The sequence below is a fragment of the Muntiacus reevesi genome, chromosome 5 (genome assembly GCF_963930625.1).
Source record: "Muntiacus reevesi chromosome 5, mMunRee1.1, whole genome shotgun sequence".
NCBI lineage: Eukaryota > Metazoa > Chordata > Mammalia > Artiodactyla > Cervidae > Muntiacus > Muntiacus reevesi.
This window is the reverse complement of record NC_089253.1, coordinates 79,335,267-79,348,562: the sequence shown is the minus strand read 5'-3', so window position 1 is coordinate 79,348,562 and position 13,296 is coordinate 79,335,267. Positions and strand designations below refer to the sequence as shown.

General features: G+C 36.1%; 1 protein-coding gene across 1 annotated transcript in view; it reads left to right on the top strand.

Annotated features, from left to right (window-relative positions):
- The window catches only part of CATSPERE (catsper channel auxiliary subunit epsilon), a 134,745-nt gene that overhangs the window by 9,115 nt on the left and 112,334 nt on the right, over positions 1-13,296 (top strand). The window lies entirely within an intron of this gene.

Genomic DNA, 13,296 nt, shown 5'->3' with positions numbered 1-13,296 from the left:
ATATTGTCTCAACTACTGAGAATGAAAGATAGTGCTATTAATAGTTATGCTGGGACAACAGGTATAAATTGGGAGTGTTTAGACAAACCAGGATGCATGATCATCCAGCTATAGATTTCCTTCTCTACATTACTTTTTAATTTCAATACTATGTCTAGTTCATTCCTTAAGGCTTCCTGATTACTAGTGTGTGTATATTATTTACCTATCCCTCCAATCAATGATGGATGAATGGCTTCTTAGCACCACTAACAGCATTGTGATGAATGCCCTTCTACATGTCATTTTATAAATTTGTGCAATAATTTTTTAGCTATGATTGCTAGGACATAGGGAAACAGACACCTAATTTAACTAAATTCTATAAGATCTTTCTCAAACTGGCAATCACAATTTATATTCTTACCCAGTGAACATCTCCACCAATATTTGGTACTATGATTTTCCCTTTTGTCACCAGTCTCGTTACCACATACTAGTAGTTTATGCTGTCATTATTTTCAGTTCTCTGATAAGTAGTGATTTATGAACCTCTTTTCCCATATTTATGTGGGGCTCTCCTCTAAACAGCCTGCTCACTTTGCTCATTTTCCATTTAATTTTCTGCTCCTTTTTTGTTGATGTACAGAGTGTTATATACATTCTACTCTATATATTAGTCAAATGTTGATTTTAAATGTTTTGGTTATCATTTCGTAGCCTCTTATCTACTCATCTAACCATTGACTTTGTGCATGGATACATAATTTTGTTTAAAAATGATGACTTTTGTCAAGTCATCTGCTCCTTTATTTATCCTTAAAATTTATACTTTTTTGGGGGACTTCCCTTTCAGTCCAGTGATTAGGACTTTGCCTTCTAATGCAGGGTTGGGGGGAGGGTGCGGTTTTGTTCCCTGGTTGGGGAGCTGTGATCCCACATGCCTTGCGATCAAGACACCAGAACAGAAACAGTACTGTAACAAGCTCAATGAAGACTTTAAAGATGATCCACATCAAAGAAAAAAATCTTAAAAAAAAAAAAAAAGTTTATACTTTTTTAGAATTTTAAGAAAAAATTTTGTCTATCTAGAGTTGCAAAGATTTTTATCCTACATTTTCTATTATATGCTTTATATTATTACCTTTCAGATAAAGATCATAAATAACATCTGGAGTCCAACTTGTATATAAGATAAGATAGGTCTTTACGTTACTTTCTCCATAGAATAAACCAGCATCTATTAGAACAATTTATTGTTTCCGTGTTATTTTTTGGTATCATCTTTGCTCTCTATATCTTGTTAAGTTGCTCAGTCATATCTGATTCTTGGCAACCCCATGGACTGCAGCATACCAGGCTTCCCTGTCCTTCGCTATCTCTCCCGGAGCTTGCTCAAACTCATGTCTGTCAAGTCGGTGATGCCATCCAACCGTCTTGTCCTCTGTCATCTCCTTTCCCTCCTCCTCTCAATCTTCCCTGCATCAGGGTCTTTTCTAATGAGTTAGTTCTTTGCATCAGGTGGCCAAAGTATTGGAGCTTCAGCTTCAGCATCAGTCTTTCCAATAAATATTCAGGGTTGATTTCCTTAAGGATTGACTGGTTTGATCTCCTTGCAGTCCAATGGACTCAAGAATTTTCTCTAGCACTGCAGTTCGAAAGCGTCAGTTTTTCGGCGCTCAGCCTTGTTTAGGGTCCAACTCTCATGTCCCTACATGACTACTGGGAACCATTTTAATACACTGTCTAGTTTTGTCACAGCTTTTCTTCCAAGGAGCAGGTGTCTTTTAATTTCATGGCTGCAGTCAGTGTCCACAGTGATTTTGGCGCCCAAGAAAATAAAGTCTGTCACTGTTTCCAATTTTTCCCCACCTATTTGGCGTGAAGTGATGGGACAGGATGCCATGATCTTTGTTTGTCTGAATGTTGAGTTTTAAGCCAGCTTTTCACTCTCTTCTTTCACGTTCATCAAGAGGCTCTTTAGTTCCTCTTCACTTTCTGCCATTAGGGTGGTATCATCTGCATATCTGAGGTTATTGATATTTCTCCCTGTAATTTTGTTTCCAGCTTGTGCTTCATCCAACCTGGCATTTCTCATGAGGTACTCTGCATGTAAGTTAAATAAGCGGGGTGGCAATATACAGCCTTGATGTACCCCATTACCAATTTTGAACCAATCTGTTGTTCCATGTCTGGTTCTAACTGTTGCTTCTTGACCTGCATACAGGTTTCTCAGGAGGCAGATAAGGTGGTCTGGTATTCCTATCTCTTTAAGAATATTCCACAGTTTATTGTGATCCACACAGTCAAAGGCTTTAGTGTAGTCAGTGAAGCAGAAATAGATGGTGTTTTTTGGAATTCCCTTGCTTTTTCTATGATCCAGCAGATATTGGCAATTTGATATCTGGTTTTTCTCCCTTTTCTAAATCCAGCTTCTACATCTGGAAGTTCTCAGTTCACGTACTGTTGAAGCCTAGCTTGAAGGATTTTGAGCATTACTTTGCTAGCATGTGAAATTGTGTCATAATTTGAACATTCTTTGTCATTGCCTTTCTTTAGTATTGGAATGAAAACTGACATTTTCCAGTCCTGGCCACTGCTGAGTTTTCCAAATTTGCTGGCATATTGATTACAACACTTTCACAGCATCATTTTTTAGGATTTGAACTAGCTCAGCTTGAATTCCATCACCTCCATTAGCTTTGTTCCTGGTAGTACTTCCTAAGGCCCATTTGACCTCACACTTTAGGATCTCTGGCTCTAGGTGAGTGATCATACCATCATGGTTATCTGGGTCTTTAAGACCTTTTTGGTACAGTTCTTTTGTGTATTCTTGCCATCTCTTCTTAATCCCTTATGCTTCTGTTAGGTCCATACTGTTTCTGTCCTTTATTGTGCCCATCTTTGCATGAAATGTTCCCTTGGTATCTCTCACTTTCTTGAAGCAATCTCTGATCTTTCCCATACTATTGTTTTCCTCAGTTTCTTTGCATTGTTCACTTAAGAAGGCTTTCTTATCTCTCCTTGCTGTTCTTTGGAACACTGTATTCAGATGGTTATATCTTTCCTTTCCTCCTTTGCCTTTTGTTTCTCTTTTCTCAGCGATTTGTTCTATATATGGATATGTTAATTTCTTAACTTTCTTATTTCCTATTGATATATTTGACTTATCCTTATCCTTATCTGCCACATATTTCATGTAGTTGGAGTTTCAATTCTCTATAGTCTTCCCTTGAATTAACACAAGACAGTATGTGTATCATTCTACTCTAGATAAACAATTCAGTAGTGTCCATTTTTAGTCTTCTGTGATTAGGGCTTCTATGAACATTCTTATACCAATCTTCTGGTTAATATATGCATGTATTTCTGCTGGGTATACCTAAGAGTGGAATAAATCATAGGGCAAGTGCATATGTTCAGCTTTAGTAGATGGTGCCAAAAGATTTTACAAAGTAATTTCTCAGTTTGCATTTATATTCTATTTGCATATATTATTGTATTTACATTATTCAAAATCAGGCAAAAGGAATCTATGAAAACTATATCTTCTTTTCTAAACATACTTATTTTATATTGGAGTCGAATTGGTTAACACTGTTGCGTTAATTTCAGGTGTACAGCAAAGTGATTCAGTTATCCATATACGTGTATCTATTCTTGTTCAAATTCTTTTCCCATTTAGATTATTAAAACTTTATTTCCTTTTAAAATGTGCAGTTATCTTCAAATTTATCTATTTCTTTATGATATTTACATGCCATTTGAATTTCTATTTGTAATTGTTTTATTTCTCTAATAAGTTGTTTATTTACTTCATATAAATATTTATATACATATTTATAAATAAGTTTATAATTTATAAAATAAATTTATAAATAAGTATATAAATAAATTTATATATATTATAAATAAGTATTTATAAACATATAAATAAGTTATTTATATACGTCATCTTTTTTTCTTGAACAGCTTTATTATATGATTGACCATTTTATTAGTCTTTTAAAAAAAATTATCCCTTTTCCTCTCAACTGTTTCTTTATCACTTTTATGTAGGTGACAGAAATGTTTCATTTTCAATTGATGATTGGTCACCAAAACAATGCAGTTATGTCATTTCAGAAATGCAGATTAGGAGCAAGGGTTTGATTATCAGAGAAGAAGGCTGATAAAAGTCAAGAGAGTAAATCATAAAACCAGTGGTATTATGCTTGCTTAAAAGCCATATTTACAGAAAGAAAGAAAATAGAGCATATATAAGATACTTTGGGGATTAAATAGTCCATGAATCTTCTTGATGGAAAACATTTTGAAAAGTCCATTTCCATCTATTTGCTCTTCCTGGAGGTTCAACTTGCAACAGTCCCTCAGGACAATATATATTTGCACACTTTAAAATCTACTGCCTGAGGATCTGGATGCTAATCAACATGAATCTAAGTGCTGATAGATTCTCCCCCTTGGGGTCACTGACAAATCTTGGCACATCCTTAACTACTAGGAACTGTTAAAGTAAAATAGGCTGCTTTGACATTCACAAAGAGAGATAACCAAGGGTTTAGAGGACAGACCCAGGGAGAGGACTGGTGTTGGCTTCATGGAGATAGCCTGAAGGGGCTGGAGTGTGGTATAGCTGCAACTGGGCTGTTTACAGAAGAATCCAGGGCCGCCACAGAAGCAAAGCTCCACTGTTCGTGCATGAAGGGAGGAGCAGGTCGCCATAGCAGTCTCTTTCTCTGAGCACCCAGCCCTCACCTCCACGCACCAGCCCCTCCTGACCCCTCCCCCCACCTCCTTGGGTTCCGGGAGTAGAGTGCATGCTCCATCCACCACCCTAACAAGCTCCTCCCTTGCAGAATCCCACTCCCTGGCCACTGCCAGGGTGGGCTTGCAAGCGCCAGCCACCGATCTATTTGCCATGAAGTGATGGGACCAGATGCCATGATCTTAGTTTTCTGAATGTTGAGTTTTAAGCCAACTTTTTCAATCTCCTAATTCCTGGAGAATTAATATTATTAATTCCTAGAATATATATTATTAATTTCTGGAATATATTAATTCCTGGAATAGAATTAATTCCTGGAAGAAGTAATATTATTCAAATGTCTGATCTGCCCAAAGCAATCTACATTTAAATGATATTCCTATCAAAATTCCATTGGTATTTTTCACATAAATAAGCAATTGTAACATTTGTATGAAACCAAAAAACATTCCAAACAGTCTTAGAAACCTAAAGAAAGAATAAAGCTAGAGGCATCACATTTCCTGATTTATATTACAAAGCCATAGTAATAAAAATAGTGTGGTATTGGCATAAAAACAGATATACATCAATCGAACAGACTAGACTCCAGAAATAAACCCATGAATGTATAGCCAAGTAATTTACAACAAAATACCCAAGATTATAAAAAAGGGAAAGAACAATCTCTTTAAAAAATGGTGCTGGGAAAACTGGACAGCCACATGGAAAGAATGAAACTAGACTCTTATGCTATACCACACACAAAAGTTAGCTTAAAATGGATTAAAGACTTGAAGGCAAGACCTGAAATAGTAAAACTCCCATAAGAAAAAATAGGCAATAAACTCCTTGATATCTGTCTTGGTGATGATTTTTTTATTTGACACCAAAAGTAAAGGCAGCAGAAATAAACAAATGAGGCAATATCAAACCAAAAAGCTTCTGCACGAAAAGGAAACCATCAACAAAATGAGAAGGCAACCTGCTGAATGGCAAATCATTTATATAATAAGGGGTTAATATAGAAAATAAACTCATACAATTCAATAGCAAAAAGCAACTTCATTTAAAAATGGGCAGAGTATCTGAATTTACAGTTTTCCAAAGACATACAGATGACCAATAGGTACATGAAAAGGTGCTCAACATCTCTAAAACTCAGGGAAATGCAAGTCAAAACCACAATGAGATATCACCTTGCACCTGTTAGAATGGCTATTATCAGAAAGCCAAGAAATAACCAGTGTTGCAAGGATGTGGAGAAAAGGAAAATCGTGTGCACTGTTACTGGGAATGCAAATTAGTGCAGCCTACTATGAAAAAACATTGCAGAGGTTTCTCAAAAAATTAAAATTGAACTACTGTGTGATCCAGTGATTTTATCCCTAGGTATTTATCCAGATAAATGAAAACACTCACTTGGAAGAGATATGTCCCCATGTCCATTGTAGTATTATTTACAATAACCAAGATATGGAAACAACGTAAGTCTCTCATCACTGGATGAACTGATAAAGAAAATGTGGTATATATACACAGTGAAATACTATTAAGTCATAATATAATGAAATGTTGACATTTATGACCTTGAGGGAATTATGTTAAGTGAAATAAGTCAAAGACAAATACTATATGATTTCACTTATATGTAGAATCAATTTTTGAAACAGCTCGTATACACAGAGAACAAAGTGATGGTTGCCAGAGGTGGGGCTTGGGGGAGTGTGAAATTGGTAAAGCGGGGGTCAAATGGTACAAACTTCCAATTATAAAATAAGTCACAGGAATGTAATGTACAGCATAGTGATTATAGTTAGCAATACTGTATTCCATATTTTAAGTAAAATCTGATGCTGTAAAGAGCAGTATTGTATAGGAACCTGAAAGATTAGGTCCATGACTCAAGGCAAATTGGAAGTGGTCAAACAGGAGATGGCAAGAGTGAACATCAGTATTTTAGGAATAAGTGAACTAAAATGGGCTGGAATGAGTGACTTTAACTCACATGACCATTATATCTACTACTGTGGGTAAGAATTCCGTAGAAGAAATGGAGTAGCCATCATGGTCAACAAAAGAGTCCAAAATGCAGTACTCAGATGCAGTCTCAAAAATGACAGAATGATCTCTGTTCATTTCCAAGGCAAACCATTCAATATCACAGTAATCCAAGCCTATGCCCCAACCACTAATGCTGAAGACGCTGAAGTTGAACAGTTGCATGAAGACCTACAAGACCTTCTAGAACTAACACCCCAAAAAGATGTCCTTTTCATGATAGGGGACTGGAATGCAAAAGTAGGAAGTCAAGAGATACCTGGAATAACAGGCAAATTTGGCTTTGGAGTACAAAAGGAAGCAGGTCAAAGACTAACAGAATTTTGCCAAGAGAATGCAATGGTCATAGCAAACACCCTCTTCCAACAGCACAAGAGAAGACTCTACACATGGACATCAGCATATGGTCAGCACCAAAATGAGGTTGATTATATTCTTTGCAGCAAAGATGGAGAAGCTCTATACAGCCAGCAAAACAAGACCAGGAGCTGACTGTGGCTCAGATCATGAATTCAATATTCAATCATGAGTATTGCCAAATTCAGACTGAAATTGAAGAAAGTAGGGAAAACCACTAGACTATTCAGGTATGACCTAAAATCAAATCCCTTATGATTATAGAGAGACAAATAGATTCAAGGGATTAGATCTGATAGACAGAGTGCCTGAAGAACTATGGATGGAGGTTTGTGACATTGTACAGGAGGCAGTGATCAAGACCATCTCCAAGAAAAGAAATGCAAAAAGGCAAAATGGTTGTCTGAGGAGACCTTACAAATAGCTGAGAAAAGAAGAGAAGTGAAAGGCAAAGAAGAAAAGGAAAAATATGCCCATTTGAATGCAGAGTTCTAAAGAATAGAAAGGAGAGATAAGAAAGCCTTCCTCAGTGATCAGTGCAAAGAAAGAGGAAAATAATAGAATGGGAAAGACTGGAGATCTCTTCAAGAAAATGAGACATACCAAGGGAACATTTCATGCAAAGATGGGCATAATAAAGGACAGAAATGGTATGGACCTAACAGAAGCAGAAGATATTAAAAAGAGGTGTCAAGAATACACAGAAGAACTATACAAAAAAGATCTTCAGGACCCAGATAATCATGATGGTGTGATCACTCACCTAGAGCCAGACATCCTGGAATGCAAAGTCAAGTGGGCCTTAGAAAGCATCACTGTGAACAAAGCTAGTGGATGTGATGGAATTCCAGTTGAGCTATTTCAAATCCTAACAGGCGATGCTGTTAAAGTGCTGCACTCAATATGCCTGCAAATTTGGAAAACTTAGCAGTGACCACAGGACTGGAAAAGGCCAATTTTCATTCCAATCCCAAAAAAGGCAATGCCAAAGAATGTTTAAACTACCACCCAATTGCACTCATCTCACACGCTAGCAAAGTAATGCTCAAAATTCTCAAGCCAGGCTTCAACAATACGTGAACCATGAACTTCCAGATGTTCAAGCTGGCTTTAGAAAAGGCAGAGGAACCAGAGATCAAATTGCCAACATCCGCTGGATCACTGAAAAAGCAAGAGAGTTCCAGAAAAACATCTGCTTTGTTGACTATGCCAAAGCCTTTGACTGTGTGGATCACAACAAACTGTGGAATATTCTTCAAGAGATAGGAATACCAGACCACCTGACCTGCCTCCTGAGAAATCTGTATGCAGGTCAAGAAGCAGCAGTTAGAACTGGACTGCTTCCAAATTGGGAAAGGAGCGCATGAAGGGTGTATATTGTCACCCTGTTTATTTAACTTCTATTCAGAGTAGCATCATGTGAAATGCCAGGCTGGATGAAGCACAAGCTGGAATCAAGATTGCCAGGAGAAATATCAACAACCTCAGATAGGCAGATGAAACCACCGTTATGGCAGAAAGCGAAGAACTAAAGAGCCTCTTGATGAAAGTGAAAGAGGAGAGTGAAAACGTTGGCTTAAAACCCAGCATTCAAAAAACTAAGATCATGGCATCCAGTCCCATAACTTCATGGCAAATATATGCAGAAACAATGGAAGCTGTAGTAGACTTTACTTTGGGGGACTCCCAAATCACTGCAGTTGGTGACTGCCTCCATGAAATTAAAAGACGCTTGCTCCTTGGAAGAAAAGCTATGACCAACCTAGAGAGCATATTATAAAGCAGAGACATTACTTTGCCAACAAAGGTTCATCTAGTGAAATTTATGGTTCTTCCAGCAGTCATGTATGAGTGTGAGAGGTTGCTATAACGAAAGCTGAGGGCTGAAGAATTGACGCTTTTGAACTATGGTGTTGGAGAAGACTCCTGAGAGTCCCTTGGACTGCAAGGAGATGCATTCAATTCATCCTAAAGGAATTCAGTCCTGAATACTCATTGGAAGGACTGATGCTGAAGCTGAAACTCCAATACTTTGGCTACCTGATGCAAGGAACTGAGCTATTGGAAAAGACCCTGATGCTGGGAAAGATTGAAGGAAGGGGAAGGCATGACAGGATGAGATGGTTGGATGGCATCACTGACTCTATGGACATGAGTTTGAGCAAGCTTCAGGAGTTGGTGATGGATAGGGAAGCCTGGAGTGCTGCAGTCCATGGGGTCGTGAAGAGTTGGTCACGACTGAGTGACTGAACTGACTGACCTCTATTTGTATATGAAATGACCTTCTAAATAGAAAGGTCTAAGAAATCCATTTTAAAAACTATTAAAACTACCAACTGAGTGTTGTTTTGTGTGAACTATCACAGGAAAATTCAAGAGACCCAGAATAGGCAAAACAATCTTGAAAAAGAACAAGAAGTCTCATTGGAAGACTCACAATTCCTGACATCAAAGGTTACTACAAAACTTCTGCAATTGAGACAGTGGAATTGAGATAGTGGGGTAGAAGAGTCCAAAAATTAAAACCTCATTGATTTTTTTACAACTTGTTCAAGAAAACTCCATGGACAAATAATGGAAAATTCCATTTATTTTCAACAAATAGTTCTGGGACAGTGAGGTATCTACATGAAAAGAATGAAGATGGCCTCCTACCTCAGACTAAATCCAAAAATTAAAGTGGAGATAAGACCTTAGTATAAGAGTTAAAACTATAAAAATCATTGAAAAAAATCATATGGAGAAATCCTTATGATCTTGGACTAGATAATAGTTTAGATATGACACCAAAAGCACAAGGAACAAAAGGAAAATCTTAAATTGGGCATCATCAAAATTAAAACCTGTAGTGCTGCTAAGGACACCACGAAGAAAGTGAAGACAGTCCACAGAATGGGAGAAAATTTTTGCAAATTTAATATCTGATAAGGGACCTGTACCAAGAATATATGAAGAACTATTATAATTCAGTAATAAAAAGACAAACCAAATATAAATACTACTTTTCCCATTGTTTTGCTTTTCAATTTCACAGACTCCGATTATACAAGTGTTGGATTTTTATTTTTTTGTTTGCCTTCCATATTAATTTCCATATCAATCATTTTCTCTCTGGTTCTTCTTTCATTTATATTCTCTTGGTTGCTTTTCTGTCTTTCTTCAATGCCTTTTATTCAGTTTTTGTTCAAACATAATCTCCCGTTATTTTAAGTTAGTCCTCATTTCATTTAAAGTTATCTGTTTCATTTCCTAGTTCAGTCAACTCACTTCTATTTGTGGTTCATTTCTGTCCCTAGTTTGTGAATTTATAATTCATATTTTTCATTCTCACCATTAAATACTTGTTTGAGAATATTTAGTTTAGAATGTTAGTTTGCAGTTTTCTTCTGCTTTGTGTTTTTTTTTAAAGGCAGTTTTATTAACCGAAATGTCTTTATTTTCATTTTCTGTCCTCATGTAGACAGCTTATATCTATGAATTACATGGACAGGCTAGCAGCTTGGTTTGTTTTAAGAGACTTCTAATTAGTTTGCTTTCTTAGCTCATTGTAGCAAAGTGCAGTTTCTTTAATTGATGGCTTCTTATTGAGGGCGCTGTGTTTACTTTGAGGTTTGTTTGTTTTAGCTTTTAATATCCTACATTTCTCTTTCTTGCTTCTCTTTCCCTTCACCACTCACTTTCCAAAGAGTGTCTCTCCTTTATCGTCTCTCCAAAAGTGATGCCTTTCTAAGGCTCCTAGCTCAACTCACACACTTTTAATTCTTTTCCTCGTAATCAGTATTCTGATCTTCCAGGAATCTTTCTGCAGTATTTTTTTTTTTAACAGTGTACTTTCTTTGGTTGATATAAATTCAATCTTAAACTTTTGTTCCTTTTTTCCTGCAGTTTTTCAGAAGCTCTTTTACTGTACACAAAGGATTATGACAGGGACTTGAGTGAGAGCTCTGCCCTAAGTTTTTATTTTTTTTACCAAGAGGTTTTTTGAAGTTTGTGTTGTACTTTGTCTTCTAGTTATGCTGTAATATAGAATTTTCTTGGTTTTATTTTTTGATATGTGTATTTTTTCTCTCTATTTTTAAAAAATTTCTGTTTTAATCTGTATATTTTGAGGGGAAATGTGTGGAGAGAATTGAACTCTTTGGACCACTATTACCTGGGCTAACCATAATTCAACTACCACTCATATGCTGATACATTGCCAGAGTATTGTCATTAGCTAGTATATTCCTTTTTTAATAGCCACCATGTAGACATATTTCTGCAGAATAGTTCCTATTTAATACCTGACACCAGTCCTCATGTTGATGTCTCTGCAGTTATTTTGGGGATCTGAATCTCTTTCTGATAGTTTCCTTAGGAAGGGCTCTTAAGAGCAATATTTCTTGAGTTGTTTTATGGTCATAAGACCTTATCTGTGAACTTTTATCTAAAAGTTTGTGTATCTGGATACAAAAATTATGGCTAATATTTTTATGTCCTTTTATATATGTTACTTTGTTGTCTTCGACATAAAGTGTTGCTTCTGAAAAGTCTACTGGAAATCTAATTTTCTTTCCCTTGTGAATAAATTGTTCTTTTTGTCAGGATCCCCAAAAGGTTTCTTATCAACTTCAATGCTTTTATTAATATAGGTCCTAGGTTGGTCTTTAAAAAAAATCATTCATAATTGTTTTTCCTGTGTATGAATTTTGTCTTTTCAGTACATTGTTTCGTTATCTTTGTTCACGTATTATTCTTGTGTTATTGTTAATGCTATTTTTCTGTCTCAATCACTTATGTTTTCTTCTTCCCAAGTGTGTATATATTGGATTTTCTTTGCCCATATTTAACATTTGTCACTTATTCTTGAGTCACTTTTTATCTCTTTATTTTTAAAAGCCTTCTATTTTTCTCAAAACCTTATCTATTAGGTTTATTCACAATTGTGCTAATTTAGTTTTTTTATAAATTGACTTTTTATTTGTACATTTTCCTGAGTTTAGCTTATGAGTTTTAAATTCTGTTTTATATTTTTCTTTCATAATTTCTATCATCTTTTATTTATTTTGCCTCGTTTTGAAGTAGGCATATCAGTCATAACTGTCCAGAGGAACAGAACCAATAGAATTTATATATATTTATATTAGATTTATTTTAAGAGATTGGCTCATGTGATTGTGGGAACTGACAAATCTTAAATCTTTAGGCCAGGCCAGAGGGTGGGAATTCAGGGAATAGCTTGATGTTGTAGTCTTGTAGCAGAATTTCTTCTCTAGGAAACCTTCGTTTTTGCCCTGAAGGATCCAGCTGATCAAAAGGGACCTCACCCACCTCATCAAAGTCATTATTTAAAGTCAACTGATTGTAGATGTAAACCACATCTATAAAATACATTCATATAAAAACCTATATTAGCATTTGATTAAAAAACTAGTTACTATAATCTAGCCAAATTGACACATAAAACTAACCCTTATATTAAGTTATAGTTTTAATTTATTTATTGAGGGGAATTCCCTGGAGATCCCAGTGGTTAGGACTTCATACTTCCACTACAGGGGGTACAAGTTTGATCCCTGGTTGGGGAACTAAGATCCTGCAAGCCACGTGGTGTGAACAAACCAAAAAGAAAGTATTTACTGAGTGTGGTCTTATAGAGGTGTCTTTCTGCTTCTTACTCTCTTCTTTTTCTTATTATAATTGTGTGTGATTTGAGCATGATCCTATTTCTGTTGCTCAGTTTTTTAAAGCATGAAATTAGTTTTCCTGCTCTTTAAGGAAGAAGTGGTGGGTCAAAATAACTTTTCTAACCTCATGGCTTTAGAGTTACCTCTTACGTTGTTCCATAGAGTGTTCAGAAATAAGGCTAATACTTTCTGAGCTTCCCAGATTCTATTTCCCTCCCTCATTTATCTGTTGTTTCCGTTTCCTTTGTTCTTTTGTCCCTTTCCAGCTCAGTTGGTATTCTTTTCCTTGTATTTTGATTATGGATCTTTATTCTAGAAGAGGTCTTTGGCTCATTGATTTTGGAGTTCATGGGTCCCACCTCCTCTTGCCCTTTCAGACATTATCAGAGACTTATGTAGAAACTGAAAAATATAAAAATCCCTCTGGTTATATCCTCAAATTGTTCTCCTATGGTGTCTACTGAATACCTATAATGATTGAGGTGT